The following is a 25,462-nucleotide window of genomic DNA, read 5'->3' as shown; positions in this document are numbered from 1 at the left end:
ATTCTCACTACCATTACAACCGTTCCCTAACAATGGATAATGTCCTATACTACTTACTCTCCCGCTCAATCACGGAGACGAGTTTTCCACGGTTTCCACCCCTCCCTCCATACCGCAGCAACACGAGTTTTTTCCACCCCTTTCAGAATGCGCTCTTCGCGCCACAAAGCTGCCCCAAGACGCGCGAGCAATGAGCATCGAGCTTAAACATATCGCAAACGTCAAAAAGAATTTAACGGGATTAATATATATCGCGCACGTGCGATATGTTTGTCACAAGGCGCAAAAAATAATTAAAAAGGGAATGCAACACGAGGACTTCCCAGGAGGTCACCCATCCTAGTACTACTCTCGCCCAAGCACGCTTAACTTCGGAGTTCTGATGGGATCCAGTGCTTTAGTGCTTGTATGATCGAATCCGACGTGTTGCCCCGTCTTCGTCCCTTATGCTGGCCACTCCCAGGTCCGCTCCAAAGACAATTCTACATTCTCACTACCATTACAACCGTTCCCTAACAATGGATAATGTCCTATACTACTTACTCTTCTGCTCAATCACAGAGACGAGTTTTCCACGGTTTCCACCCCTCCCTCCATACCGCAGCAACACGAGTTTTTTCCACCCCTTTCAGAACGCGCTCTTCGCGCCACAAAGCCGCCCCAAGACGCGCGAGCAATGAGCATCGAGCTTAAACATATCGCAAACGTCAAAAATAATATAACGGGATTAATATATATCGCGCATGTGCGATATGTTTGTCACAAGGCGCAAAAAATAATTAAAAAGGGAATGCAACACGAGGACTTCCCAGGAGGTCACCCATCATAGTACTACTCTCGCCCAAGCACGCTTAACTTCGGAGTTCTGATGGGATCCGGTGCTTTAGTGCTTGTATGATCGCATCCGACGTGTTTCCCCGTCTTCGTCCCTTATGCTTGCCAGTACCAGGTCCGCTCCAAAGATGATTCTACATTCTCACTACCATTACAACCGTTCCCTAACAATGGATAATGTCCTATACTACTTACTCTCCCGCTCAATCACGGAGACGAGTTATCCACGGTTTCCACCCCTCCCTCCATACCGCAGCAACACGAGTTTTTTCCACCCTTTTCAGAACGCGCTCTTCGCGCCACAAAGCCGCCCCAAGACGCGCGAGGAATGAGCATCGAGCTTAAACATATCGCAAACGTCAAAAATAATATAACGGGATTAATATATATCGCGCACGTGCGATATGTTTGTCACAAGGCGCAAAAAATAATTAAAAAGGGAATGCAACACGAGGACTTCCCAGGAGGTCACCCATCATAGTACTACTCTCGCCCAAGCACGCTTAACTTCGGAGTTTTGATGGGATCCGGTGCTTTAGTGCTGGTATGATCGCATCCGACATGTTTCCCCGTCTTCGTCCCTTATGCTTGCCACTCCCAGGTCCGCTCCAAAGACGATTCTACATTCTCACTACCATTACAACCGTTCCCTAACAATGGATAATGTCCTATACTACTTACTCTCCCGCTCAATCACGGAGACGAGTTTTCCTCGGTTTCCACCCCTCCCTCCATACCGCAGCAACACGAGTTTTTCCACCCCTTTCAGAACACGCTCTTCGCACCACAAAGCCGCCCCAAGACGCGCGAGCAATGAGCATCGAGCTTAAACATATCGCAAACGTCAAAAATAATATAACGGGATTAATATATATCGCGCACGTGCGATATGTTTGTCACAAGGCGCAAAAAATAATTAAAAAGGGAATGCAACACGAGGACTTCCCAAGAGGTCACCCATCCTAGTACTACTCTCGCCCAAGCACGCTTAACTTCGGAGTTCTGATGGAATCCGGTGCTTTAGTGCTGGTATGATCGCGTCCAACATGTTTCCCCGTATTCGTCCCTTATGCTTGTCACTCCCAGGTCTGCTCCAAAGACGATTCTACATTCTCACTACCATTACAACCGTTCCCTAACAATGGATAATGTCCTATACTACTTACTCTCCTGCTCAATCACGGAGACGAATTTTCCACGGTTTCCACCCCTCCCTCCATACCGCAGCAGCACGACTTTTTTCCACCCCTTTCAGAACGCGCTGTTCGCGCCACAAAGCCGCCCCAAGACTCGCGAGCAATGAGCATCGAGCTTAAACATATCGCAAACGTCAAAAATAATATAACGGGATTAATATATATCGCGCACGTGCGATATGTTTGTCACAAGGCGCAAAAAATAATTAAAAAGGGAATGCAACATGAGGACTTCCCAGGAGGTCACCCATCCTACTACTACTCTCGCCCAAGCACGCTTAACTTCGGAGTTTTGATGGGATCCGGTGCTCTAGTGCTGGTATGATCGCATCCAACATGTTTCCCCGTCTTCGTCCCTTATGCTTGCCACTCCCAGGTCCGCTCCAAAGACGATTCTACATTCTCACTACCATTACAACCGTTCCCTAACAATGGATAATGTCCAATACTACTTACTCTCCCGCTCAATCACGGAGACGAGTTTTCCACGATTTCCACCCCTCCCTCCATACCGCAGCAGCACGAGTTTTTTCCACCCCTTTAAGAACGCGCTCTTCGCGCCACAAAGCCGCCCCAAGACGCGCGAGCAATGAGCATCGAGCTTAAACATATCGCAAACGTCAAAAATAATATAACGGGATTAATATATATCGCGCACGTGCGATATGTTTGTCGCAAGGCGCAAAAAATAATTAAAAAGGGAATGCAACACGAGAACTTCCCAGGAGGTCACCCATCCTAGTACTACTCTCGCCCAAGCACGCTTAACTTCGGAGTTCTGATGGGATACGGTGCTTTAGTGTTGGTATGATCGCATCCAACATGTTTCCCTGTCATTTTCCCTTATGCTTGCCACTCTCAGGTCCGCTCCAAAGACGATTCTACACTCTCACTACCATTACAACCGTTGCCTAACAATGGATAATGTCCTATACTACTTACTCTCCCGCTCAATCACGGAGACGAGTTTTCCACGGTTTCCACCCCTCCCTCCATACCGCAGCAACACGAGTTTTTTCCACCCCTTTCAGAACGCGCTCTTCGCACCACAAAGCCGCCCCAAGACGCGCGAGCAATGAGCATCGAGCTTAAACATATCGCAAACGTCAAAAATAATATAACGGGATTAATATATATCGCGCACATGCGATATGTTTGTCGCAAGGCGCAAAAAATAATTAAAAAGGGAATGCAACACGAGAACTTCCCAGGAGGTCACCCATCCTAGTACTACTCTCGCCCAAGCACGCTTAACTTCGGAGTTCTGATGGGATACGGTGCTTTAGTGTTGGTATGATCGCATCCAACATGTTTCCCCGTCATTTTCCCTTATGCTTGCCACTCTCAGGTCCGCTCCAAAGACGATTCTACACTCTCACTACCATTACAACCGTTGCCTAACAATGGATAATGTCCTATACTACTTACTCTCCCGCTCAATCACGGAGACGAGTGTTCCACGGTTTCCACCCCTCCCTCCATACCGCAGCAACACGAGTTTTTTCCACCCCTTTCAGAACGCGCTCTTCGCACCACAAAGCCGCCCCAAGACGCGCGAGCAATGAGCATCGAGCTTAAACATATCGCAAACGTCAAAAATAATATAACGGGATTAATATATATCGCACACGTGCGATATGTTTGTCACAAGGCGCAAAAAATAATTAAAAAGGGAATGCAACACGAGGACTTCCCAAGAGGTCACCCATCCTAGTACTACTCTCGCCCAAGACGCGCGAGCAATGAGCATCGAGCTTAAACATATCGCAAACGTCAAAAATAATATAACGGGATTAATATATATCGCACACGTGCGATATGTTTGTCACAAGGCGCAAAAAATAATTAAAAAGGGAATGCAACACGAGGACTTCCCAAGAGGTCACCCATCCTAGTACTACTCTCGCCCAAGCACGCTTAACTTCGAAGTTCTGATGGGATCCGGTGCTTTAGTGCTGGTATGATCACATCCAACATGTTTCCCCGTCTTCGTCCCTTATGCTTGCCACTCCCAGGTCCGCTCCAAAGACGATTCTACATTCTTGCTACCATTACAACCGTTCCCTAACAATGGATAATGTCCTATACTACTTACTCTCCCGCTCAATCACGGAGACGAGTTTTCCACCGTTTCCACCCCTCTCTCCATACCGCAGCAACACGAGTTTTTCCACCCCTTTAAGAACGCGCTCTTCGCGCCACAAAGCCGGCCCAAGACGCGCGAGAAATGAGCATCGAGCTTAAACATATCGCAAATGTCAAAAATAATATAACGGGATTAATATATATCGCGCACGTGTGATATGTTTGTCAGAAGGCGCAAAAAATGATTAAAAAGGGAATGCAACACGAGGACAGGAGGTCACCCATCCTAGTACTACTCTCGCCCAAGCACGCTTAACTTCGGAGTTCTGATGGGATCCGGTGCTTTAGTGCTGGTATGATCGCATCCGACATGTTTCCCCGTCTTCGTCCCTTATGATTGCCACTCCCAGGTCCGCTCCAAAGACGATTCTACATTGTCACTACCATTACAACCGTTCCCTAACAATGGATAATGTCCTATACTACTTACTCTCCCGCTCAATCACGGAGACGACTTTTCCACGGTTTCCACCCCTTCCTCCATACCGCAGCAACACGAGTTTTTTCCACCCGTTTCAGAACGCGCTCTTCGCACCACAAAGCCACCCCAAGACGCGCGAGCAATGAGCATCGAGATTTAACATATCGCAAACATCAAAAATAATATAACGGGATTAATATATATCGCGCACGTGCGATATGTTTGTCACAAGGCACAAAAAATAATTAAAAAGGGAATGTAACACGAGGACTTCCCTGGAGGTCACCCATCCTAGTAATACTCTCGCCCAAGCACGCTTAACTTCGGAGTTCTGATCGAATCCGGTGCTTTAGTGCTGGTATGATCGCGTCCGACATGTTTCCCCGTCTTCGTCCCTTATGCTTGCCACTCCCAGGTCCGCTCCAAAGACGATTCTACATTCTCACTACCATTACAACCGTTCCCTAACAATGGATAATGTCCTATACTACTTACTCTCCCGCTCAATCACGGAGACGAGTTTTCCACGGTTTCCACCCCTCCTTCCATAGCGCCACAAAGCCGCCCCAAGACGCGCGAGCAATGACCATCGAGCTTAAACATATCACAAACGTCAAAAATAATATAACGGGATTAATATATATCGCGCACGTGCGATATGTTTGTCACAAGGCGCAAAAAATAATTAAAAAGGGAATGCAACACAAGGACTTCCCAGGAGGTCAGCCATCCTAGTACTACTCTCGCCCAAGCACGCTTAACTTCGGAGTTCTGATGGGATCCGGTGCTTTAGTGCTGGTATGATCGCATCCGACATGTTTCCCCGTCTTCGTCCCTTATGCTTGCCACTCCCAAGTCCGCTCCAAAGACGATTCTACATTCTCACTACCATTACAACCGTTCCCTAACAATGGATAATGTCCTATACTACTTACTCTCCTGCTCAATCACGGAGACGAATTTTCCACGGTTTCCACCCGTCCCTCCATACCGCAGTATCACGACTTTTTTCCACCCCTTTCAGAACGCGCTCTTCCCGCCACAAAGCCGCCCCAAGACGCGCGAGCAATGAGCATCGTGCTTAAACATATCACAAACGTCAAAAATAATATAACGGGATTAATATATATCGCGCACGTGCGATATGTTTGTCACAAGGCGCAAAAAATAATTAAAAAGGGAATGCAACACGAGGACTTCCCAGGAGGTCACCCATCCTACCACTACTCTCGCCCAAGCACGCTTAACTTCGGAGTTCTGATGGGATCCGGTGCTTTAGTGTTGGTATGATCGCATCCAACATGTTTCCCCGTCTTCGTCCCTTATGCTTGCCACTCCCAGGTCCGCTCCAAAGACGATTCTACATTCTCACTACCATTACAACCGTTCCCTAACAATGGATAATGTCCTATACTACTTACTCTCCCTCTCAATCACGGAGACGAGTTTTCCACGGTTTCCACCCCTCCCTCCATACCGCAGCAGCACGAGTTTTTGCCACCCCTTTAAGAACGTGCTCTTCGCGCCACAAAGCCGCCCCAAGACGCGCGAGCAATGAGCATCGAGCTTAAACATATCGCAAACGTCAAAAATAATATAACGGGATTAATATATATAGCGCACGTGCGATATGTTTGTCGCAAGGCGCAAAAAATAATTAAAAAGGGAATGCAACACGAGAACTTCCCAGGAGGTCACCCATCCTAGTACTACTCTCGCCCAAGCACGCTTAACTTCGGAGTTCTGATGGGATACGGTGCTTTAGTGCTGGTATGATCGCATCCGACATGTTTCCCCGTCTTTGTCCCTTATGCTTGCCACTCCCAGGTCCGCTCCAAAGACGATTCTACATTCTCACTACCATTACAACCGTTCCCTAACAATGGATAATGTCCTATACTACTTACTCTCCCGCTCAATCACGGAGACGAGTTTTCCACCGTTTCCACCCCTCCCTCCATACCGCAGCAACACGAGTTTTTCCACCCCTTTAAGCACGCGCTCTTCGCGCCACAAAGCCGGCCCAAGACGCGCGAGCAATGAGCATCGAGCTTAAACATATCGCAAACCAAAAATAATATAACGGGATTAATATATATCGCGCACGTGCGATATGTTTGTCACAAGGCACAAAAAATAATTAAAAAGGAAATGCAACACGAGGACTTCCCTGGAGGTCACCCATCCTAGTACTACTCTCGCCCAAGCACGCTTAACTTCGAAGTTCTGATGGGATCCGGTGCTTTAGTGCTGGTATGATCGCATCCGACATGTTTCCCCGTCTTCGTCCCTTATGCTTGCCATTCCCAGGTCCGCTCCAAAGACGATTCTACATTCTCACTACCATTACAACCGTTTCCTAACAATGGATAATGTCCTATACTACTTACTCTCCCGCTCAATCACGGAGATGAGTTTTCCACGGTTTCCACCCCTCCTTCCATAGCGCCACAAAGCCGCCCCAAGACGCACGACCAATGAGCATCGAGCTTAAACATATCGCAAACGTCAAAAATAATATAACGGGATTAATATATATCGCGCACGTGCGATATGTTTGTCACAAGGCGCAAAAATTAATTAAAAAGGGATTGCAACACGAGGACTTCCCAGGAGGTCACCCATCCTAGTACTACTCTCGCCTAAGCACGCTTAACTTCGGAGTTCTGATGGGATCCGGTGCTTTAGTGCTGGTATGATCGCATCCGACAGGTTTCCCCGTCTTCGTCCCTTATGCTTGCCACTCCCAGGTCCGCTCCAAAGACGATTCTACATTCTCACTACCATTACAACCGTTCCCTAACAATGGATAATGTCCTATACTACTTACTCTCCCGCTCAATCACGGAGACCAGTTTTCCACGGTTTCCACCCCTCCTTCCATAGCGCCACAAAGCCGCCCCAAGACGCGCGACCAATGAGCATCGAGCTTAAACATATCGCAAATATCAAAAATAATATAACGGGATTAATATATATCACGCACGTGCGATATGTTTGTCACAAGGCGCAAAAAATAATTAAAAAGGAAATGCAACACGAGGACTTCCCAGGAGGTCACCCATCCTAGTACTACTCTCGCCTAAGCACGCTTAACTTCGGAGTTCTGATGGGATCCGGTGCTTTAGTGCTGGTATGATCGCATCCAACATGTTTCCCCGTCTTCGTCCCTTATGCTTGCCACTCCCAGGTCCGCTCCAAAGACGATTCTACATTCTCACTACCATTACAACCGTTCCCTAACAATGGATAATGTCCTATACTACTTACTCTCCCGCTCAATCACGGAGACGAGTTTTCCACGGTTTCCACCCCTCCTTCCATATCGCCGCAAAGCCGCCCCAACACGCGCAACCAATGAGCATCGAGCTTAAACATATCGCAAACGTCAAAAATAATATAACGGGATTAATATATATCGCGCACGTGCCATATGTTTGTCACAAGGCGCAAAAAATAATTAAAAAGGGAATGCAACACGAGGACTTCCCAGGAGGTCACCCATCAGTACTCTCGCCCAAGCACGCTTAACTTCGGAGTTCTGATGGGATCCGGTGCTTTAGTGCTGGTATGATCGCATCCGACATGTTTCCCCGTCTTCGTCCCTTATGCTTGCCACTCCCAGGTCCGCTCCAAAGACGATTCTACATTCTCACTACCATTACAACCGTTCCCTAACAATGGATAATGTCCTATACTACTTACTCTCCCACTCAATCACGGAGACGAGTTTTCCACGGTTTCCACCCCTCCTTCCATAGCACCACAAAGCCGCCCCAAGACGCGCGACCAATGAGCATCGAGCTTAAACATATCGCAAACGTCAACGGGATTAATATATATCGCGCACGTGCGATATGTTTGTCACAAGGCGCAAAAAATAATTAAAAAGGGAATGCAACACGAGGACTTCCCAGGAGGTCACCCATCCTAGTACTACTCTCGCCCAAGCACGATTAACTTTGGAGTTCTGATGAGATCCGGTGCTTTAGTGCTGGTATGATCGCATCCAACATGTTTCCCCGTCTTCGTCCCTTATGCTTGCCACTCCCAGGTCCGCTCCAAAGACGATTCTACATTCTCACTACCATTACAACCGTTCCCTAACAATGGATAATGTCCTATACTACTTACTCTCCCGCACAATCACGGAGACGAGTTTTCCACGGTTTCCACCCCTCCCTCCATACCGGAGCAGCACAAGTTTTTTCCACCCCTTTCAGAACGCGCTCTTCGCGCCACAAAGCCGCCCCAAGACGCGCGAGCAATGAGCATCGAGCTTAAACATATCGCAAGCGTCAAAAATAATATAACGGGATTAATATATATCGCGCACGTGCGATATGTTTGTCACAAGGCGCAAAAAATAATGAAAAAAGGAATGCAACACGAGGACTTCCCACGAGGCCACCAATCCTAGTACTACTCTCGCCCAAGCACGCTTAACTTCCAAGTTCTGATGGGATCCGATGCTTTAGTGCTGGTATGATCGCATCCGACATGTTTCCCCGTCTTCGTCCCTTATGCTTGCCACTCCCAGGTCCTCTCCAAAGAAGATTCTACATTCTCACTACCATTACAACCGTTCCCTATCAATGGATAATGTCCTATACTACTTACTCTCCCGCTCAATCACGGAGACGAGTTTTCCACGGTTTCCACCCCTCCCTCCATACCGCAGCACCACGAGTTTTTTCCACCCCTTTCAGAACACACTCTTCGCACCACAAAGCCGCCCCAAGACGCGCGAGCAATGACCATCGAGCTTAAACATATCGCAAACGTCAAAAATAATATAACGGGATTAATATATATCACGGACGTGCGATATGTTTGTCACAAGGCGCAAAAAATAATTAAAAAAGGAATGCAACACGGGGACTTCCCAGGAGGTCACTTCGGAGTTCTGATGGGATCCGGTGCTTTAGTGCTGGTATGACCGCATTTGACATGTTTCCCCGTCTTCGTCCCTTATGCCTGTCACTCCCAGGTCCGCTCCAAAGACGATTCTACATTCTCACTACCATTACAATCATTCCCTAACAATGGATAATGTCCTATACTACTTACTCTCCCGCTCAATCACGGAGACGAGTTTTCCACCGTTTCCACCCCTCCCTCCATACCACAGCAGCACGAGTTTTTTCCACCCCTTTAAGAACGCGCTCTTCGCGCCACAAAGCTGGCCCAAGAAGCGCCACCAATGAGCATCGAGCTTAAACATATCGCAAACGTCAAAAATAATATAACGGGATTAATATATATCGCGCACGTGCGATATGTTTGTCACAAGGCGCAAAAAATAATTAAAAAGGGAATGCAACACGAGGACTTCCCAGGAGGTCACCCATCCTAGTACTACTCTCGCCCAAGCACGGTTAACTTCGGAGTTCTGATGGGATCCGGTGCTTTAGTGCTGGTATGATCGCATCCGACATGTTTCCCCGTCTTCGTCCCTTATGCTTGCCACTCCCAGGTCCGCTCCAAAGACGATTCTACATTCTCACTACCATTACAACCGTTCCCTAACAATGGATAATGTCCTATACTACTTACTCTCCCGCTCAATCACGGAGACGAGTTTTCCACGGTTTCCACCCCTCCCTCCATACCGCAGCAACACGAGTTTTTTTCCACCCCTTTCAGAACACGCTCTTCGCACCACAAAGCCGCCCCAAGACGCGCGAGCAATGAGCATCGAGCTTAAACATATCGCAAACGGCAAAAATAATATAACGGGATTAATATATATCGCGCACGTGCGATATGTTTGTCACAAGGCGCAAAAAATAATTAAAAAGGGAATGCAACACGAGGATTCACCCATCCTAGTACTACTCTCGCCCAAGCACGCTTAACTTCGAAGTTCTGATGGGATCCGGTGCTTTAGTGCTGGTATGATCGCATCCGACATGTTTCCCCGTCTTCATCCCTTATGCTTGCCACTCCCAGGTCCGCTCCAAAGACGATTCTACATTCTCACTACCATTACAACCGTTCCCTAACAATGGATAATGTCCTATACTACTTACTCTCCCGCTCAATCACGGAGACGAGTTTTCCACGGTTTCCACCCCTCCTTCCATAGCGCCACAAAGCCGCCCCAAGACGCGCGACCAATGAGCATCGAGCTTAAACATATCGCAAACGTCAAAAATAAAATAACGGGATTAATATATATCGCGCACGTGCGATATGTTTGTCACAAGGCGCAAAAAATAATTAAAAAGGGAATGAACCACGAGGACTTCCCAGGAGGTCACCCATCCTAGTACTACTCTCGCCCAAGCACGCTTAACCCAAGCACGCTTAACTTCGGAGTTGTGATGGGATCCGGTGCTTTAGTGCTGGTATGATCGCATCCAACATGTTTCCCCGTCTTCGTCCCTTATGCTTGCCACTCCCAGGTCCGCTCCAAAGACGATTCTACATTCTCACTACCATTACAACCGTTCCCTAACAATGGATAATGTCCTATACTACATACTCTCCCGCACAATCACGGAGACGAGTTTTCCACGGTTTCCACCCCTCCCTCCATACCGCAGCAGCACGAGTTTTTTCCACCCCTTTCAGAACGCGCTCTTCGCGCCACAAAGTCGCCCAAGACGCGCGAGCAATGAGCATCGAGCTTAAACATATCGCAAACGTCAAAAATAATATAACAGGATTAATATATATCGCGCACGTGCGATATGTTTGTCACAAGGCGCAAAAAATAATTAAAAAGGGAATGCAACACGAGGACATCCCAGGAGGTCACCCATCCTAGTACTACTCTCGCCCAAGCACGCTTAACTTTAGAGTTCTGATGAGATCCGGTGCTTTAGTGCTGGTATGATCGCATCCGACATGTTTTCCCGTCTTCGTCCCTTATGCTTGCCACTCCCAGGTCCACTCCAAAGACAATTCTACATTCTCACTACCATTACAACCGTTCCCTAACAATGGATAATGTCCTATACTACTTACTCTCCCGCTCAATCACGGCGACGAGTTTTCCACGGTTTCCACCCCTCCCTCCATACCGCAGCAGCACGAGTTTTTTCCACCCCTTTCAGAACGCGCTCTTCGCGCCACAAAGTCGCCCAAGACGCGCGAGCAATGAGCATCGAGCTTAAACATATCGCAAACGTCAAAAATAATATAACAGGATTAATATATATCGCGCACGTGCGATATGTTTGTCACAAGGCGCAAAAAATAATTAAAAAGGGAATGCAACACGAGGACATCCCAGGAGGTCACCCATCCTAGTACTACTCTCGCCCAAGCACGCTTAACTTTAGAGTTCTGATGAGATCCGGTGCTTTAGTGCTGGTATGATCGCATCCGACATGTTTTCCCGTCTTCGTCCCTTATGCTTGCCACTCCCAGGTCCACTCCAAAGACAATTCTACATTCTCACTACCATTACAACCGTTCCCTAACAATGGATAATGTCCTATACTACTTACTCTCCCGCTCAATCACGGCGACGAGTTTTCCACGGTTTCCACCCCTCCCTCCATACCGCAGTAGCACGAGTTTTTTCCACCCCTTTCAGAACGCGCTCTTCGCGCCACAAAGCCGCCCCAAGACACGCGAGCAATGAGCATCGAGCTTAAACATATCGCAAACGTCAAAAATAATATAACGGGATTAGTATATATCGCGCACGTGCGATATGTTTGTCACAAGGCGCAAAAAATAATTAAAAAGGGAATGCAAAACAAGGACTTCCCAGGAGGTCACCCATCCTAGTACTACTCTCGCCCAAGCACGCTTAACTTCGAAGTTCTGATGGGATCCGGTGCTTTAGTGCTGGTATGATCGCATCCGACATGTTTCCCCGTCTTCGTCCCCTATGCATGCCACTCCCAGGTCCGATCCAAAGACGATTCTACATTCTCACTACCATTACAACCGTTCCCCAACAATGGATAATGTCCTATACTACTTACTCTCCCGCTCAATGACGGAGATGAGTTTTCCACGGTTTCCACCCCTCCCTCCATACCGCAGCAGCACGAGTTTTTTCCACCCCTTTCAGAACGCGCTCTTCGCGCCACAAAGCCGCCCCAAGACGCGCGAGCAATGAGCATCGAGCTTAAACATATCGCAAACGTCAAAAATAATATAACGGGATTAATATATATCGCGCACGTGCGATATGTTTGTCACAAGGTGCAAAAAATAATTAAAAAGGGAATGCAACACGAGGACTTCCCAGGTGGTCACCCCTCCTAGCACTACTCTCGCCCAAGCACGCTTAACTTCGGAGTTCTGATGGGATCCGGTGCTTTAGTGTTGGTATGATCGCATCCGATATGTTTCCCCGTCTTCGTCCCTTATGCTTGCCACTCCCAGGTCTGCTCCAAAGACGATTCTACATTCTCACTACCATTACAACCGTTCCCTAACAATGGATAATGTCCTATACTACTTACTCTCCCGCTCAATCACGGAGACGAGTTTTCCACGGTTTCCACCCCTCCTTCCATAGCGCCACAAAGCCGCCCCAAGACGCGCGACCAATGAGCATCGAGCTTAAACATATCGCAAACGTCAAAAATAATATAACGGGATTAATTTATATCGCGTACGTGCGATATGTTTGTCACAAGGCGCAAAAAATAATTAAAAAGGGAATGCAACACGAGGACTTCCCAGGAGGTCACCCATCCTATTACTACTCTCGCCCAAGCACGCTTAACCCAAGCACGCTTAACTTCGGAGTTCTGATGGGATACGGTGCTTTAGTGCTGGTATGATCGCATCCAACATGTTTCCCCGTCTTCGTCCCTTATGCTTGCCACTCCTAGGTCCGCTCCAAAGACGATTCTACATTCTAACTACCATTACACCCGTTCCCTAACAATGGATAATGTCCTATACTACTTACTCTCCCGCACAATCACAGAGACGAGTTTTCCACGGTTTCCACCCCTCCCTCCATACCGCAGCAGCACGAGTTTTTTCCACCCCTTTCAGAATGCGCTCTTCGCGCCACAAAGTCGCCCCAAGACGCGCAAGCAATGAGCATCGAGCTTAAACATATCGCAAACATCAAAAATAATATAACAAGATTAATATATATCGCGCACGTGCGATATGTTTGTCATAAGGCGCAAAAAATAATTAAAAAGGAAATGCAACACGAGGACTTCCCAGGAGGTCACCCATCCTAGTACTACTCTCGCCCAAGCAAGCTTAACTTCGGAGTTCTGATGGGATCCGGTGCTTTAGTGCTGGTATGATCGCATCCAACATGTTTCCCCGTCTTCGTCCCTTATGCTTGCCACTCCCAGGTCTGCTCCAAAGACAATTCTACATTCTCACTACCATTACAACCGTTCCTTAACAATGGATAATGTCCTATACTACTTACTCTCCCGCTCAATCACGGAGACGAGTTTTCCACGGTTTCCACCCCTCCCTCCATACCGCAGTAGCACGAGTTTTTTTCACCCCTTTCAAAACGCGCTCTTCGCGCCACAAAGCCGCCCCAAGACACGCGAGCAATGAGCATCGAGCTTAAACATATCGCAAACGTCAAAAATAATATAACAGGATTAATATATATCGCGCACATGCGATATGTTTGTCACAAGGCGCAAAAAATAATTAAAAAGGGAATACAACACGAGGACTTCCCAGGAGGTCACCCATCCTAGTACTACTCTCGCCCAAGCACGCTTAACTTCGGAGTTCTGATGGGATCCGGTGCTTTAGTGCTGGTATGATCGCATCCAACATGTTTCCCCGTCTTCGTCCCTTATGCTTGCCACTCCCAGGTCCGATCCAAAGACGATTCTACATTCTCACTACCATTACAACCGTTCCCTAACAATGGATAATGTCCTATACTACTTACTCTCCCGCTCAATCACGGAGACGAGTTTTCCACGGTTTCCACCCCTCCTTCCATAGCGCCACAAAGCCGCCCCAAGACGCGCAACCAATGAGCATCGAGCTTAAACATATCGCAAACGTCAAAAATAATATAACGGGATTAATATATATCGCGTACGTGCGATATGTTTGTCACAAGGCGCAAAAAATAATTAAAAAGGGAATGCAACACGAGGACTTCCCAGGAGGTCACCCATCCTAGTACTACTCTCGCCCAAGCATGCTTAACCCAAGCACGCTTAACTTCGGAGTTCTGATGGGATCCGGTGCTTTAGTGCTGGTATGATCGCATCCAACATGTTTCCCCGTCTTCGTCCCTTATGCTTGCCACTGCGAGGTCCGCTCCAAAGACGATTCTACATTGTCACTACCATTACAACCGTTCCCTAACAATGGATAATGTCCTATACTACTTACTCTCCCGCACAATCACAGAGACGAGTTTTCCACGGTTTCCACCCCTCCCTCCATACCGCAGCAGCACGAGTTTTTTCACCCCTTTCAGAATGCGCTCTTCGCGCCACAAAGTCTCCCCAAGACGCGCGAGCAATGAGCATCGAGCTTAAACATATCGCAAACGTCAAAAATAATATAACAAGATTAATATATATCGCGCACGTGCGATATGTTTGTCATAAGGCGCAAAAAATAATTAAAAAGGAAATGCAACACGAGGACTTCCCAGGAGGTCACCCATCCTAGTACTACTCTCGCCCAAGCACGCTTAACTTCGGAGTTCTGATGGGATCCGGTGCTTTAGTGCTGGTATGATCGCATCCAACATGTTTCCCTGTCTTCGTCCCTTATGCTTGCCACTCCCAGGTCCGCTCCAAAGACAATTCTACATTCTCACTACCATTACAACCGTTCCCTAACAATGGATAATGTCCTATACTACTTACTCTCCCGCTCAATGACGGAGACGAGTTTTCCACGGTTTCCACCCCTCCTTCCATAGTGCCACAAAGCCGCCCCAAGACGCGCGAGCAATGAGCATCGAGCTTAAACATATCACAAACGTCAAAAATAATATAACGGGATTAATATATATCGCGCACGTGCGATATGTTTGTCAGAAGGCGCAAAAAATAATTAAAAAGGGAATGCAACACGAGGACTTCCCAGGAGGTCACCCATCCTAGTACTACTCTCGCCCAAGCACGCTTAACCCAAGCACGCTTAACTTCGGAGTTCTGATGGGATCCGGTGCTTTAGTGCTGGTATGATCGCATCCAACATGTTTCCCCGTCTTCGTCCCATATGCTTGCCACTCCCAGGTCCGCTCCAAAGACGATTCTACATTGTCACTACCATTACAACCGTTCCCTAACAATGGATAATGTCCTATACTACTTACTCTCCCGCACAATCACAGAGACGAGTTTTCCACGGTTTCCACCCCTCCCTCCATACCGCAGTAGCACGAGTTTTTTTCACCCCTTTCAGAACGCGCTCTTCGCACCACAAAGCCGCCCCAAGACACGCGAGCAATGAGCATCGAGCTTAAACATATCGCAAACGTCAAAAATAATATAACGGGATTAATATATATCGCGCACATGCGATATGTTTGTCACAAGGCACAAAAAATAATTAAAAAGGGAATACAACACGAGGACTTCCCAGGAGGTCACCCATCCTAGTACTACTCTCGCCCAAGCACGCTTAACTTCGGAGTTCTGATGGGATCTGGTGCTTTAGTGCTGGTATGATCGCATCCAACATGTTTCCCCGTCTTCGTCCCTTATGCTTGCCACTCCCAGGTCCGATCCAAAGACGATTCTACATTCTCACTACCATTATAACCGTTCCCTAACAATGGATAATGTCCTATACTATTTACTCTCCCTCTCAATCACGGAGACGAGTTTTCCACGGTTTCCACCCCTACTTCCATAGCGCCACAAAGCCGCCCCAAGACGCGCGACCAATGAGCATCGAGCTTAAACATATCGCAAACGTCAAAAATAATATAACGGGATTAATATATATCGCGTACGTGCGATATGTTTGTCACAAGGCGCAAAAAATAATTAAAAAGGGAATGCAACATGAGGACTTCCCAGGAGGTCACCCATCCTAGTACTACTCTCGCCCAAGCACGCTTAACCCAAGCACGCTTAACTTCGGAGTTCTGATGGGATCCGGTGCTTTAGTGCTGGTATGATCGCATCCAACATGTTTCCCCGTCTTCGTCCCTTATGCTTGCCACTCCCAGGTCCGCTCCAAAGACGATTCTACATTGTCACTACCATTACAACCGTTCCCTAACAATGGATAATGTCCTATACTACTTACTCTCCCGCACAATCACAGAGACGAGTTTTCCACGGTTTCCACCCCTCCCTCCATACCGCAGCAGCACGAGTTTTTTCCACCCCTTTCAGAATGCGCTCTTCGCGCCACAAAGTCGCCCCAAGACGCGTGAGCAATGAGCATCGAGCTTAAACATATCGCAAACATCAAAAATAATATAACGGGATTAATATATATCGCGCACATGCGATATGTTTGTCACAAGGCACAAAAAATAATTAAAAAGGGAATACAACACGAGGACTTCCCAGGAGGTCACCCATCCTAGTACTACTCTCGCCCAAGCACGCTTAACTTCGGAGTTCTGATGGGATCCGGTGCTTTAGTGCTGGTATGATCGCATCCAACATGTTTCCCCGTCTTCGTCCCTTATGCTTGCCACTCCCAGGTCCGATCCAAAGACGATTCTACATTCTCACTACCATTACAACCGTTCCCTAACAATGGTTAATGTCCTATACTACTTACTTTCCCGCTCAATCACGGAGACGAGTTTTCCACGGTTTCCACCCCTCCTTCCATAGCGCCACAAAGCCGCCCCAAGACGCGCGACCAATGAGCATCGAGCTTAAACATATCGCAAACGTCAAAAATAATATAACGGGATTAATATATATCGCGTACGTGCGATATGTTTGTCACAAGGCGCAAAAAATAATTAAAAAGGGAATGCAACACGAGGACTTCCCAGGAGGTCACCCATCCTAGTACTACTCTCGCCCAAGCACGCTTAACTTCGGAGTTCTGATGGGATCCGGTGCTTTAGTGCTGGTATGATCGCATCCAACATGTTTCCCCGTCTTTGTCCCTTATGCTTGCCACTCCCAGGTCCGCTCCAAAGACGATTCTACATTCTCACTACCATTACAACCGTTCCCTAACAATGGATAATGTCCTATACTACTTACTCTCCCGCTCAATCACGGAGATGAGTTTTGCACGGTTTCCACCCCTCCCTCCATACCGCAGCAGCACGAGTTTTTTCCACCCCTTTCAGAACGCGCTCTTCGCGCCACAAAGCCGCCCCAAGACGCGCGAGCAATGAGCATCGAGCTTAAACATATCGCAATCGTCAAAAATAATATAACGGGATTAATATATATCGCGCACGTGCGATATGTTTGTCACAAGGTGCAAAAAATAATTAAAAAGGGAATGCAACACGAGGACTTCCCAGGAGGTCACCCATCCTAGTACTACTCTCGCCCAAGCATGCTTAACTTCGAAGTTCTGATGGGATCCGGTGCTTTAGTGCTGGTATGATCGCATCCGACATGTTTCCCCGTCTTCGTCCCTTATGCTTGCCACTCCCAGGTCCGCTCCAAAGACGATTCTACATTCTCACTACCATTACAACCGTTCCCTAACAATGGATAATGTCCTATACTACTTACTCTCCCGCTCAATCATGGAGACGAGTTTTCCACGGTTTCCACCCCTCCCTCCATACCGCAGCAGCACGAGTTTTTTCCACCCCTTTCAAAACGCGCTCTTCGCGCCACAAAGCCGCCCCAAGACGCGCGAGCAATGAGCATCGAGCTTAAACATATCGCAAACGTCAAAAATAATATAACGGGATTAATATATATCACGCACCTGCGATATGTTTGTCACAAGGCGCAAAAAATAATTAAAAAGGGAATGCAACACGAGGATCTGATGGGATCCGGTGCTTTAGTGCTGGTATTATCGCATCCGACATGTTTCCCCGTCTTCGTCCCTTATGCTTGCCACTCCCAGGTCCGCTCCAAAGATGATTCTACATTCTCACTACCATTACAACCGTTCCCTAACATTGGATAATGTCCTATACTACTTACGCTCCCGCTCAATCACGGAGACGAGTTTTCCACGGTTTCCACCCCTCCCTCCATACCGCAGCAGCACGAGTTTTTTCCACCCCTTTCAGAACGCGCTCTTCGCGCCACAAAGCCGCCCCAAGACGCGCGAGCAATGAGCATCGAGCTTAAACATATCGCAAACGTCAAAAATAATATAACGGGATTAATATATATCGCGCACGTCCGATATGTTTGTCACAAGACGCAAAAAATAATTAAAAAGGGAATGCAACACGAGGACTTCCCAGGAGGTCACCCGTCCTAGTACTACTCTCGCCCAAGCACGCTTAACTTCGGAGTTCTGATGGGATCCGGTGCTTTAGTGCTGGTATGATCGCATCCAACATGTTTTCCCGTCTTTGTCCCTTATGCTTGCCACTCCCAGGTCCGCTCCAAAGACGATTCTACATTCTCACTACCATTACAACCGTTCCCTAACAATGGATAATGTCCTATACTACTTACTCTCGCGCTCAATCATGGAGACGAGTTTTCCACGGTTTCCACCCCTCCCTCCATACCGCAGCAGCACGAGTTTTTTCCACCACTTTCAGAACGCGCTCTTCGCGCCACAAAGCCGCCCCAAGACGCGCGAGCAATGAGCATCGAGCTTAAACATATCGCAAACGTCAAAAATAATATAATGGGGTTAATATATATCGCGCACATGTGATATGTTTGTCACAAGGCGCAAAAAATAATTAAAAAGGGAATGCAACACGAGGACTTCCCAGGAGGTCACCCATCCTAGTACTACTCTCGCCCAAGCACGCTTAACTTCGGAGTTCTGATGGGATCCGATGCTTTAGTGCTGGTATGATCGCATCCGACATGTTTCCCCGTCTTCGTCCCTTATGCTTGCCACTCCCAGGTCCGCTCCAAAGACGATTCTACATTGTCACTACCATTACAACCGTTTCCTAATAATGGATAATGTCCTATACTACTTACTCTCCCGCTCAATCACGGAGACGAGTTTTCCACGATTTCCACCCCTCCCTCCATACCGCAGCAGCACGAGTTTTTCCACCCCTGTCAGAACGCGCTCTTCGCGCCACAAAGCCGCCCCAAGACGCGCGAGCAATGAGCATCGAGCTTAAACATATCGCAAACGTCAAAAATAATATAACGGGATTAATATATATCGCGCACGTGCGATATGTTTGTCACAAGGCACAAAAAATAATTAAAAAGGGAATGCAACACGAGGACTTCCCAGGAGGTCACCCATCCTAGTACTACTCTCGCCCAAGAGGAGGTCACCCATCCTAGTACTACTCTCGCCCAAGCACGCTTAACTTCGGAGTTCTGATGGGATCCGGTGCTTTAGTGCTGGTATGATCGCATCAACTTGTTTCCCCGTCTTCGTCCCTTATGCTTGCCACTCCCAGGTCCGCTCCAAAGACGATTCTGCATTCTCACTACCATTACAACCGTTCCCTAACAATGGATAATGTCCTATACTACTTACTCTCCCGCTCAATCACGGAGACGAGTTTTCCACGGTTTCCACCCCTTCCTCCATACCGCAGCAGCACGAGTTTTTTCCACCCCTTTCAGAACGTGCTCTTCGTGCCACAAAGCCGCCCCAAGACGCGCGAGCAATGAGCATCGAGCTTAAACATATCGCAAACGTCAAAAATAATATAACGGGATTAATATATATCGTGCACGTGCGATATGTTTGTCACAAGGCGCAAAAAATAATTAAAAAGGGAATGCAACACGAGGACTTCCCAGGAGGTCACCCCTCCTAGTACTACTCTCGCCCAAGCACGTTAACTTCGAAGTTCTGATGAGATCCGGTGCTTTAGTGCTGGTATGATCGCATCCGACATGTTTCCCCGTCTTCGTCCCTTATGCTTGCCACTCCCAGGTCCGCTCCAAAGACGATTCTACATTCTCACTACCATTACAACCGTTCCCTAACAATCGATAATGTCCTATAATACTTACTCTCCCGCTCAATCACGGAGACAAGTTTTCCACGGTTTCCACCCCTCCCACCATACCGCAGCAACACGAGTTTTTTCCACCCCTTTCAGAACGCGCTCTTCACGCCACAAAGCTGCCCCAAGACGCGCGAGCAATGAGCATCGAGCTTAAACATATCGCAAACGTCAAAAATAATATAACGAGATTAATATATATCGCGCACGTGCGATATGTTTCTCACAAGGCGCAAAAAATAATTAAAAAGGGAATGCAACACAAGGACTTCCCAAGAGGTCACCCATCCTAGTACTACTCTCGCCCAAGCACGCTTAACTTCGGAGTTCTGATGGGATCCGGTGCTTTAGTGCTGGTATGATCGCATCCAACATGTTTCCCCGTCTTCGTGCCTTATGCTTGCCACTCCCAGGTCCGCTCCAAAGACGATTCTACATTCTCACTACCATTACAACCGTTCCCTAACAATGGATAATGTCCTATACTACTTACTCTCCCGCTCAATCACGGAGACGAGTTTTCCACGGTTTCCACCCCTCCCTCCATACCGCAGCAGCACGAGTTTTTTCCACCCCTTTCAGAACGCGCTCTTCGCGCCACAAAGCCGCCCCAAGACGCGCGAGCAATGAGCATCGAGCTTAAACATATCGCAAACGTCAAACATAATATAACGGGATTAATATATATCGCGCACGTGCGATATGTTTGTCAGGACCCCGACTCAATGCCACATCGATCTAGCATGTAACACCTCATATCACTTTGCGGCCTCACGCACGGTATTCCCACGGGTGTCGCCTTACCTTTGCCCGGGACCGTTTGCGCCTTTTGGCACACGTATATGACAGTGTCGCTAGCATCCATATGATAAGGAGCCCGGGGCTGACATGGCTAGTCGTAAACCCAAAGTGGCACAGACTTACAGGGACAGGCATCCATGACCCAGCATCGAACGTGTCGGTCATCAGCGAGTGAATCCAGGCTGTAGCACTGGGCTAGCAGGCCTCCGGTGAACCGGGCTGTAGCGGGCTAACAGGACTCCGGTATTCATCGCGTGACATTTCCCCGAAGGGACAGACACAGGAACGAAGAAGGACACATGCCGGCCAACCTAAGTGTTCCGAAGCAGTAGCAAGCTACCATGGCTCGGTGGAAACACTAGGAGACATTTCCCGATAAGAGAGGCTACTAAAGATAAACAACTAGATAGTCAGATCCCACACATACCAAGCATTTCAATAACATACACACAATATGCTCGATATGTGCAAACACAACATGGCGTCACAACATGACTCTACGACTCAAGTAATTTATTCAATAGGCTCCGAGGAGCGAGATATTACAAACAGGGGTCTCATGACCCAACATTCAGAGCATACAAATCAAAGCACAAGCGGAAGCTATCATGTCTGGGTACAGACATCTATAAATGAAAAAGGCTGAAAAGCCTGACTATCTATCAGATCCTGCCGAGGGCACAAGATCGTAGCTGAGGTAACAAGCTAAACGTCGAAGTCCACGTGGAACTACTAGTGAGACTGAAGTCTCTCTGCAAAAACATAAAATAGGCAAACGTGAGTACAAATGTACCCAGCAAGACTTACATCAGAACTAACTACATATGCATCATTTTCAACAAGGGGATGGTGGGGTTTAACTACAGCAAGCCAGCTTTGACTCGGTGGCTATCCTAAACTACGACTGCAAGCGACTCTTTTGAGGTGGCGCACACGAGTCCACATATTCACCATATCAATACACCACTATGGATCCGCTCCCGTCTCCCTACGAGAACGCCATCCATAGCACTCACGCTTATCTTCCGCATTTTAAAGTATCCACTTTCACTTGTCTATGAACTGATATAAGCAACCCAGAAGTCCTTTACCGTGGACACGGCTATTCGAATAGATGATGTTAACCCTGCAGGGGTGTACTTCTTCATACATGTTTCCACCACTTAGCGTCTGCACACGACATGTGCTCGGCAGACTTCAAGCGAAAGCCGACGTGGGTGTAGACCACGACCTACCTAAACACTCAAGTCTCTAGTCCAGGTTTATCGCCTATTCGGGTTCCATCCATGAGGAGATCCGGCCGGAGTTTCGCTCACAGCCCCAAACGATGTGAACAGGGTTCCCGAGATACCAAACGGGCATCCGGTACACCGTGCCACGTACCTACCGCATCACAGCCCACCCCTACGGTCAGCGCTGTCCACGGCCTCCAGTAAGCTACAAACACCAGAAACTACTTGCAACTCCTGGACAGAGGACTAGGGTGAATAAGAAGTCGAGCGGGGTCATATTTCAGGGCCCAATGCATGGTAGTAGCTGAATCATGGATCACAAACACAGAACTCAGTTCCTAAGGACGGCTTCAATGAGACATCCACCATGTACTCCTACATGGCCTCTCACCGACACCTTTTACCAAATCGTGTTCACACACTTAGCTCACACATAGTAGGACATGTTCACACACCTCTGATTCATCCTCAATGAATCAGACCTGGTTCAACTCTAAGCAGTAGCAGGCATGACAAACAAGCATGAATGAGTAGGCACATCAGGGCTCAAACAACTCCTACTCATGCTAGTGGGTTTCATCTATTTACTGTGGCAATGACAGGTCATGCAAAGGATAAAGGGGTTCAGCTACCGCAGCAAGTAACAAATGAATCGGTGTTGTCCTAATGCAGTAAAAGAGAGCTGGAGCGAGAGAGTAGGATTGTATCGGAATGAACAAGGGGGTTTTGCTTGCCTGGCACTTCTGAAGATAACATTGAGTCTTCATCAGTGTCAACGATCACATCATCGGTATCACGTCTACCGAGAGGGGACAAATACCGGCAACACAGAAGGGAACACAATCAATGCAATGCACAATATGATGCATGATCATGACATGGCAAAATGAATGTGTTTTGAGCTAATGCAACTAGCAACAGATTAAATGAAGTTGGTTTGAATACAAGATTCAAATTCAAACTCCATATGTGATTATACAAATGCCATTTAATTGATTTGTGCTAAACAGCAGCTATAAGTTGTTCTAACATGCATGAAAGTGGTACAGATGGATTCCTTGAATTTTTCTGATAATTTTTCATATATAATTTATCTCATTTGGAGTTATGGTTGAATTTCTATGAATTTTAGAAGTTTTAGGCATTTTCTGGAATTTCCTGAATAAAATTAAATCCAGAAATGATTATGGCGTCAGCACCACGTCACGGTGACGTCAGCAGGGTCAACTGGGCGCCCCAGGTCAAACCTGACGTGTGGGGGCCACACGTCAGTGACACAGGAGCTAATCCCGGTCAAACCCAGCGCTAACTGAGGTTTGACCAGGGGTGGGGCCCTGCTGTCAGTGTCACTAGGTGTTGACTAAGTGCGTCATTAGCCCGAATTAATCTGCCACGTCACCCTCGCCGGAGTTACGCCGGCGGCGACCAAAACGACGGTGGAGCGTTTCGGAAAAACGCTACGGGGCTCCATTTTGAGCGCGGTTTGTTGCTACGGCTTGCTGGCATTCTTGCGCATCTACTGGTAGCAGCGACAACAGTTGGGATGGCCTAAGTCGACGGCGACGAGCACTTCCGCGGCGGCCGGAGTTCGGGCACCCGCGGGTTTGGCGTTTCGGTGCGCGGGAGGGGGAGCTGGTTGGTGTGTTGGGCTCCTGGGGGCTTTATGAGCACGGTGGAGCACTCCGTCGTGGGCATGCGCGGCTATGGCCACGGCTGCGCCATGGCCGGCGGCGAGAAGCTCTCGGCCGCGACGGCATCGGTGTTAGAGGAAGAAATCGGGCCAGGGAAGAGGGGGAAACAGCACAGGAGCTCACAGCGGGTGCAGCGGTGGCCTCGGCGAGCTCGGGGAGGCACCGGAGCGAGCGAAGCATCGAGGGGGATCTCCGGCGGCCGAGGTCGGAAACGGCGGCACTAGCAAGGCTTCAGGGCGTCCGGCGTTGCGTAGCTCAGCGAGGAGGTCGAGGACGACGCGGCGGAGCTTATGGAACTGGCAGAGGGGCGAGGGAGGGCTGGTGGCTGCGGCCATAGCGAACGGCGGCGACGGCTGCGCTCGGGGATCACAGGGGAGAGAGGGAAAGAGAGAGCCAGAGGAGGGGGAGCGGTCCAGAGGGAGGGGATGAGGACGCGGGAGAGTGAGGAAGAGTGGCAGGGAGGTGCGTGGCGTCTCCGGGCGTCGAGGAGGAAGCAGGAGGTGGCCGAGGCCTCTCGGGCGCGCGCCACGCCTCGCCTCTGTCCTTCTGGCGAGGGAGGAAGACGACAGGGGAGGGGGTGGAGATGGGCTGGGCCGGCTGGGCCGGTTGGTGGCGCCAGGTAGGCTGCGGGTAAGTGGCCCAGGTAGGTTTCCTCTCTCTTTCTATTTATTTCTGTTCTGTTTTGTTTTTCTTATTTAGTTGCCACTGAATTCAAATTCAAACAATTTGAAAACAGTGCCAAAACTCCCCTGGATATTTTAAGTCACTTAATGGACTTTTTCACAAATACAAAAAATATCTCAGGTCATTTGAAAATATATTCATCATATATTATGAATATAATTCCAAATTCAAATAGAATATGATTTAAATTCAATGCTCAAAATATTCCTCAAAAATGTTAATTATTTTTGGTTTGGTGTAAAACCCTGGCCAAAATATAACCAACATTAGTTAAGGCCATTTTGGAATCATTGAATGCATTTTCCAGGGTTCTTTTGCCCTGCTTTTATTTAGGGTTTTGAGGCTTCCAACAATCCTCAACTCATGTTTCAGAAATTTAAATATGATGCCTGGATGAAGATGCAACTATTTACAAACAATATTCTAGGGCTGTGACAACTCACCCCCACTAAACAAAA

At 48.1% G+C, this 25,462-nt stretch overlaps 35 non-coding genes and 7 pseudogenes across 35 annotated transcripts; all 42 read right to left on the bottom strand.

Annotated features, from left to right (window-relative positions):
- Window positions 1–301: 301 nt before the first annotated feature.
- Window positions 302–420, bottom strand: LOC119313844. The gene has a single exon (XR_005152106.1). It is a non-coding gene; the product is annotated as a 5S ribosomal RNA (ribosomal RNA).
- Window positions 421–787: 367 nt separating this feature from the next.
- LOC119313582 lies at window positions 788–906 on the bottom strand. The gene has a single exon (XR_005151856.1). It is a non-coding gene; the product is annotated as a 5S ribosomal RNA (ribosomal RNA).
- A 367-nt stretch (window positions 907–1,273) lies between these two features.
- On the bottom strand, window positions 1,274–1,392 carry LOC119313562. The gene has a single exon (XR_005151836.1). It is a non-coding gene; the product is annotated as a 5S ribosomal RNA (ribosomal RNA).
- Window positions 1,393–1,758: 366 nt separating this feature from the next.
- LOC119313603 lies at window positions 1,759–1,877 on the bottom strand. Its single transcript, XR_005151875.1, has one exon. It is a non-coding gene; the product is annotated as a 5S ribosomal RNA (ribosomal RNA).
- Window positions 1,878–2,244: 367 nt separating this feature from the next.
- LOC119313881 lies at window positions 2,245–2,363 on the bottom strand. The gene has a single exon (XR_005152139.1). It is a non-coding gene; the product is annotated as a 5S ribosomal RNA (ribosomal RNA).
- Window positions 2,364–2,730: 367 nt separating this feature from the next.
- LOC119313746 lies at window positions 2,731–2,849 on the bottom strand. Its single transcript, XR_005152010.1, has one exon. It is a non-coding gene; the product is annotated as a 5S ribosomal RNA (ribosomal RNA).
- Window positions 2,850–3,216: 367 nt separating this feature from the next.
- LOC119313744 lies at window positions 3,217–3,335 on the bottom strand. The gene has a single exon (XR_005152008.1). It is a non-coding gene; the product is annotated as a 5S ribosomal RNA (ribosomal RNA).
- Window positions 3,336–3,883: 548 nt separating this feature from the next.
- On the bottom strand, window positions 3,884–4,002 carry LOC119313556. Its single transcript, XR_005151830.1, has one exon. It is a non-coding gene; the product is annotated as a 5S ribosomal RNA (ribosomal RNA).
- A 366-nt stretch (window positions 4,003–4,368) lies between these two features.
- Window positions 4,369–4,482, bottom strand: LOC119313963. The gene has a single exon (XR_005152214.1). It is a non-coding gene; the product is annotated as a 5S ribosomal RNA (ribosomal RNA).
- A 367-nt stretch (window positions 4,483–4,849) lies between these two features.
- On the bottom strand, window positions 4,850–4,968 carry LOC119313956. Its single transcript, XR_005152207.1, has one exon. It is a non-coding gene; the product is annotated as a 5S ribosomal RNA (ribosomal RNA).
- Window positions 4,969–5,289: 321 nt separating this feature from the next.
- On the bottom strand, window positions 5,290–5,408 carry LOC119313548. Its single transcript, XR_005151822.1, has one exon. It is a non-coding gene; the product is annotated as a 5S ribosomal RNA (ribosomal RNA).
- Window positions 5,409–5,775: 367 nt separating this feature from the next.
- Window positions 5,776–5,894, bottom strand: LOC119313805. The gene has a single exon (XR_005152070.1). It is a non-coding gene; the product is annotated as a 5S ribosomal RNA (ribosomal RNA).
- Window positions 5,895–6,261: 367 nt separating this feature from the next.
- On the bottom strand, window positions 6,262–6,380 carry LOC119313566. Its single transcript, XR_005151839.1, has one exon. It is a non-coding gene; the product is annotated as a 5S ribosomal RNA (ribosomal RNA).
- Window positions 6,381–6,744: 364 nt separating this feature from the next.
- On the bottom strand, window positions 6,745–6,863 carry LOC119313625. Its single transcript, XR_005151896.1, has one exon. It is a non-coding gene; the product is annotated as a 5S ribosomal RNA (ribosomal RNA).
- A 321-nt stretch (window positions 6,864–7,184) lies between these two features.
- Window positions 7,185–7,303, bottom strand: LOC119313613. Its single transcript, XR_005151885.1, has one exon. It is a non-coding gene; the product is annotated as a 5S ribosomal RNA (ribosomal RNA).
- A 321-nt stretch (window positions 7,304–7,624) lies between these two features.
- Window positions 7,625–7,743, bottom strand: LOC119313579. Its single transcript, XR_005151853.1, has one exon. It is a non-coding gene; the product is annotated as a 5S ribosomal RNA (ribosomal RNA).
- Window positions 7,744–8,064: 321 nt separating this feature from the next.
- Window positions 8,065–8,178, bottom strand: LOC119313885. The gene has a single exon (XR_005152143.1). It is a non-coding gene; the product is annotated as a 5S ribosomal RNA (ribosomal RNA).
- Window positions 8,179–8,488: 310 nt separating this feature from the next.
- LOC119313643 lies at window positions 8,489–8,607 on the bottom strand. The gene has a single exon (XR_005151914.1). It is a non-coding gene; the product is annotated as a 5S ribosomal RNA (ribosomal RNA).
- Window positions 8,608–8,974: 367 nt separating this feature from the next.
- LOC119313953 lies at window positions 8,975–9,093 on the bottom strand. Its single transcript, XR_005152204.1, has one exon. It is a non-coding gene; the product is annotated as a 5S ribosomal RNA (ribosomal RNA).
- An 817-nt stretch (window positions 9,094–9,910) lies between these two features.
- Window positions 9,911–10,029, bottom strand: LOC119313129. The gene has a single exon (XR_005151518.1). It is a non-coding gene; the product is annotated as a 5S ribosomal RNA (ribosomal RNA).
- Window positions 10,030–10,397: 368 nt separating this feature from the next.
- Window positions 10,398–10,505, bottom strand: LOC119313969 (annotated as a pseudogene).
- A 321-nt stretch (window positions 10,506–10,826) lies between these two features.
- LOC119313965 lies at window positions 10,827–10,960 on the bottom strand (annotated as a pseudogene).
- Window positions 10,961–11,326: 366 nt separating this feature from the next.
- LOC119313816 lies at window positions 11,327–11,445 on the bottom strand. The gene has a single exon (XR_005152081.1). It is a non-coding gene; the product is annotated as a 5S ribosomal RNA (ribosomal RNA).
- A 366-nt stretch (window positions 11,446–11,811) lies between these two features.
- On the bottom strand, window positions 11,812–11,930 carry LOC119313815. Its single transcript, XR_005152080.1, has one exon. It is a non-coding gene; the product is annotated as a 5S ribosomal RNA (ribosomal RNA).
- A 367-nt stretch (window positions 11,931–12,297) lies between these two features.
- On the bottom strand, window positions 12,298–12,416 carry LOC119313631. Its single transcript, XR_005151902.1, has one exon. It is a non-coding gene; the product is annotated as a 5S ribosomal RNA (ribosomal RNA).
- Window positions 12,417–12,783: 367 nt separating this feature from the next.
- LOC119313832 lies at window positions 12,784–12,902 on the bottom strand. Its single transcript, XR_005152096.1, has one exon. It is a non-coding gene; the product is annotated as a 5S ribosomal RNA (ribosomal RNA).
- Window positions 12,903–13,223: 321 nt separating this feature from the next.
- Window positions 13,224–13,357, bottom strand: LOC119313951 (annotated as a pseudogene).
- Window positions 13,358–13,724: 367 nt separating this feature from the next.
- Window positions 13,725–13,843, bottom strand: LOC119313584. The gene has a single exon (XR_005151858.1). It is a non-coding gene; the product is annotated as a 5S ribosomal RNA (ribosomal RNA).
- A 367-nt stretch (window positions 13,844–14,210) lies between these two features.
- Window positions 14,211–14,329, bottom strand: LOC119313120. The gene has a single exon (XR_005151510.1). It is a non-coding gene; the product is annotated as a 5S ribosomal RNA (ribosomal RNA).
- A 321-nt stretch (window positions 14,330–14,650) lies between these two features.
- On the bottom strand, window positions 14,651–14,784 carry LOC119313833 (annotated as a pseudogene).
- Window positions 14,785–15,150: 366 nt separating this feature from the next.
- LOC119313672 lies at window positions 15,151–15,269 on the bottom strand. The gene has a single exon (XR_005151942.1). It is a non-coding gene; the product is annotated as a 5S ribosomal RNA (ribosomal RNA).
- A 321-nt stretch (window positions 15,270–15,590) lies between these two features.
- Window positions 15,591–15,724, bottom strand: LOC119313720 (annotated as a pseudogene).
- Window positions 15,725–16,091: 367 nt separating this feature from the next.
- LOC119313570 lies at window positions 16,092–16,210 on the bottom strand. The gene has a single exon (XR_005151844.1). It is a non-coding gene; the product is annotated as a 5S ribosomal RNA (ribosomal RNA).
- A 321-nt stretch (window positions 16,211–16,531) lies between these two features.
- On the bottom strand, window positions 16,532–16,665 carry LOC119313863 (annotated as a pseudogene).
- Window positions 16,666–17,032: 367 nt separating this feature from the next.
- LOC119313117 lies at window positions 17,033–17,151 on the bottom strand. Its single transcript, XR_005151508.1, has one exon. It is a non-coding gene; the product is annotated as a 5S ribosomal RNA (ribosomal RNA).
- Window positions 17,152–17,472: 321 nt separating this feature from the next.
- On the bottom strand, window positions 17,473–17,591 carry LOC119313552. The gene has a single exon (XR_005151826.1). It is a non-coding gene; the product is annotated as a 5S ribosomal RNA (ribosomal RNA).
- Window positions 17,592–17,958: 367 nt separating this feature from the next.
- On the bottom strand, window positions 17,959–18,077 carry LOC119313599. Its single transcript, XR_005151872.1, has one exon. It is a non-coding gene; the product is annotated as a 5S ribosomal RNA (ribosomal RNA).
- A 793-nt stretch (window positions 18,078–18,870) lies between these two features.
- LOC119313116 lies at window positions 18,871–18,989 on the bottom strand. The gene has a single exon (XR_005151507.1). It is a non-coding gene; the product is annotated as a 5S ribosomal RNA (ribosomal RNA).
- Window positions 18,990–19,356: 367 nt separating this feature from the next.
- On the bottom strand, window positions 19,357–19,475 carry LOC119313179. Its single transcript, XR_005151562.1, has one exon. It is a non-coding gene; the product is annotated as a 5S ribosomal RNA (ribosomal RNA).
- A 366-nt stretch (window positions 19,476–19,841) lies between these two features.
- Window positions 19,842–19,996, bottom strand: LOC119313890 (annotated as a pseudogene).
- Window positions 19,997–20,362: 366 nt separating this feature from the next.
- Window positions 20,363–20,480, bottom strand: LOC119313902. The gene has a single exon (XR_005152158.1). It is a non-coding gene; the product is annotated as a 5S ribosomal RNA (ribosomal RNA).
- Window positions 20,481–20,847: 367 nt separating this feature from the next.
- LOC119313801 lies at window positions 20,848–20,966 on the bottom strand. Its single transcript, XR_005152066.1, has one exon. It is a non-coding gene; the product is annotated as a 5S ribosomal RNA (ribosomal RNA).
- Between the last annotated feature and the right edge of the window lie 4,496 nt (window positions 20,967–25,462).

This window comes from Triticum dicoccoides, chromosome 5B (assembly GCF_002162155.2).
Source record: "Triticum dicoccoides isolate Atlit2015 ecotype Zavitan chromosome 5B, WEW_v2.0, whole genome shotgun sequence".
Taxonomy (NCBI): domain Eukaryota; kingdom Viridiplantae; phylum Streptophyta; class Magnoliopsida; order Poales; family Poaceae; genus Triticum; species Triticum dicoccoides.
This window is presented reverse-complemented; position numbering and strand designations above follow the sequence as displayed.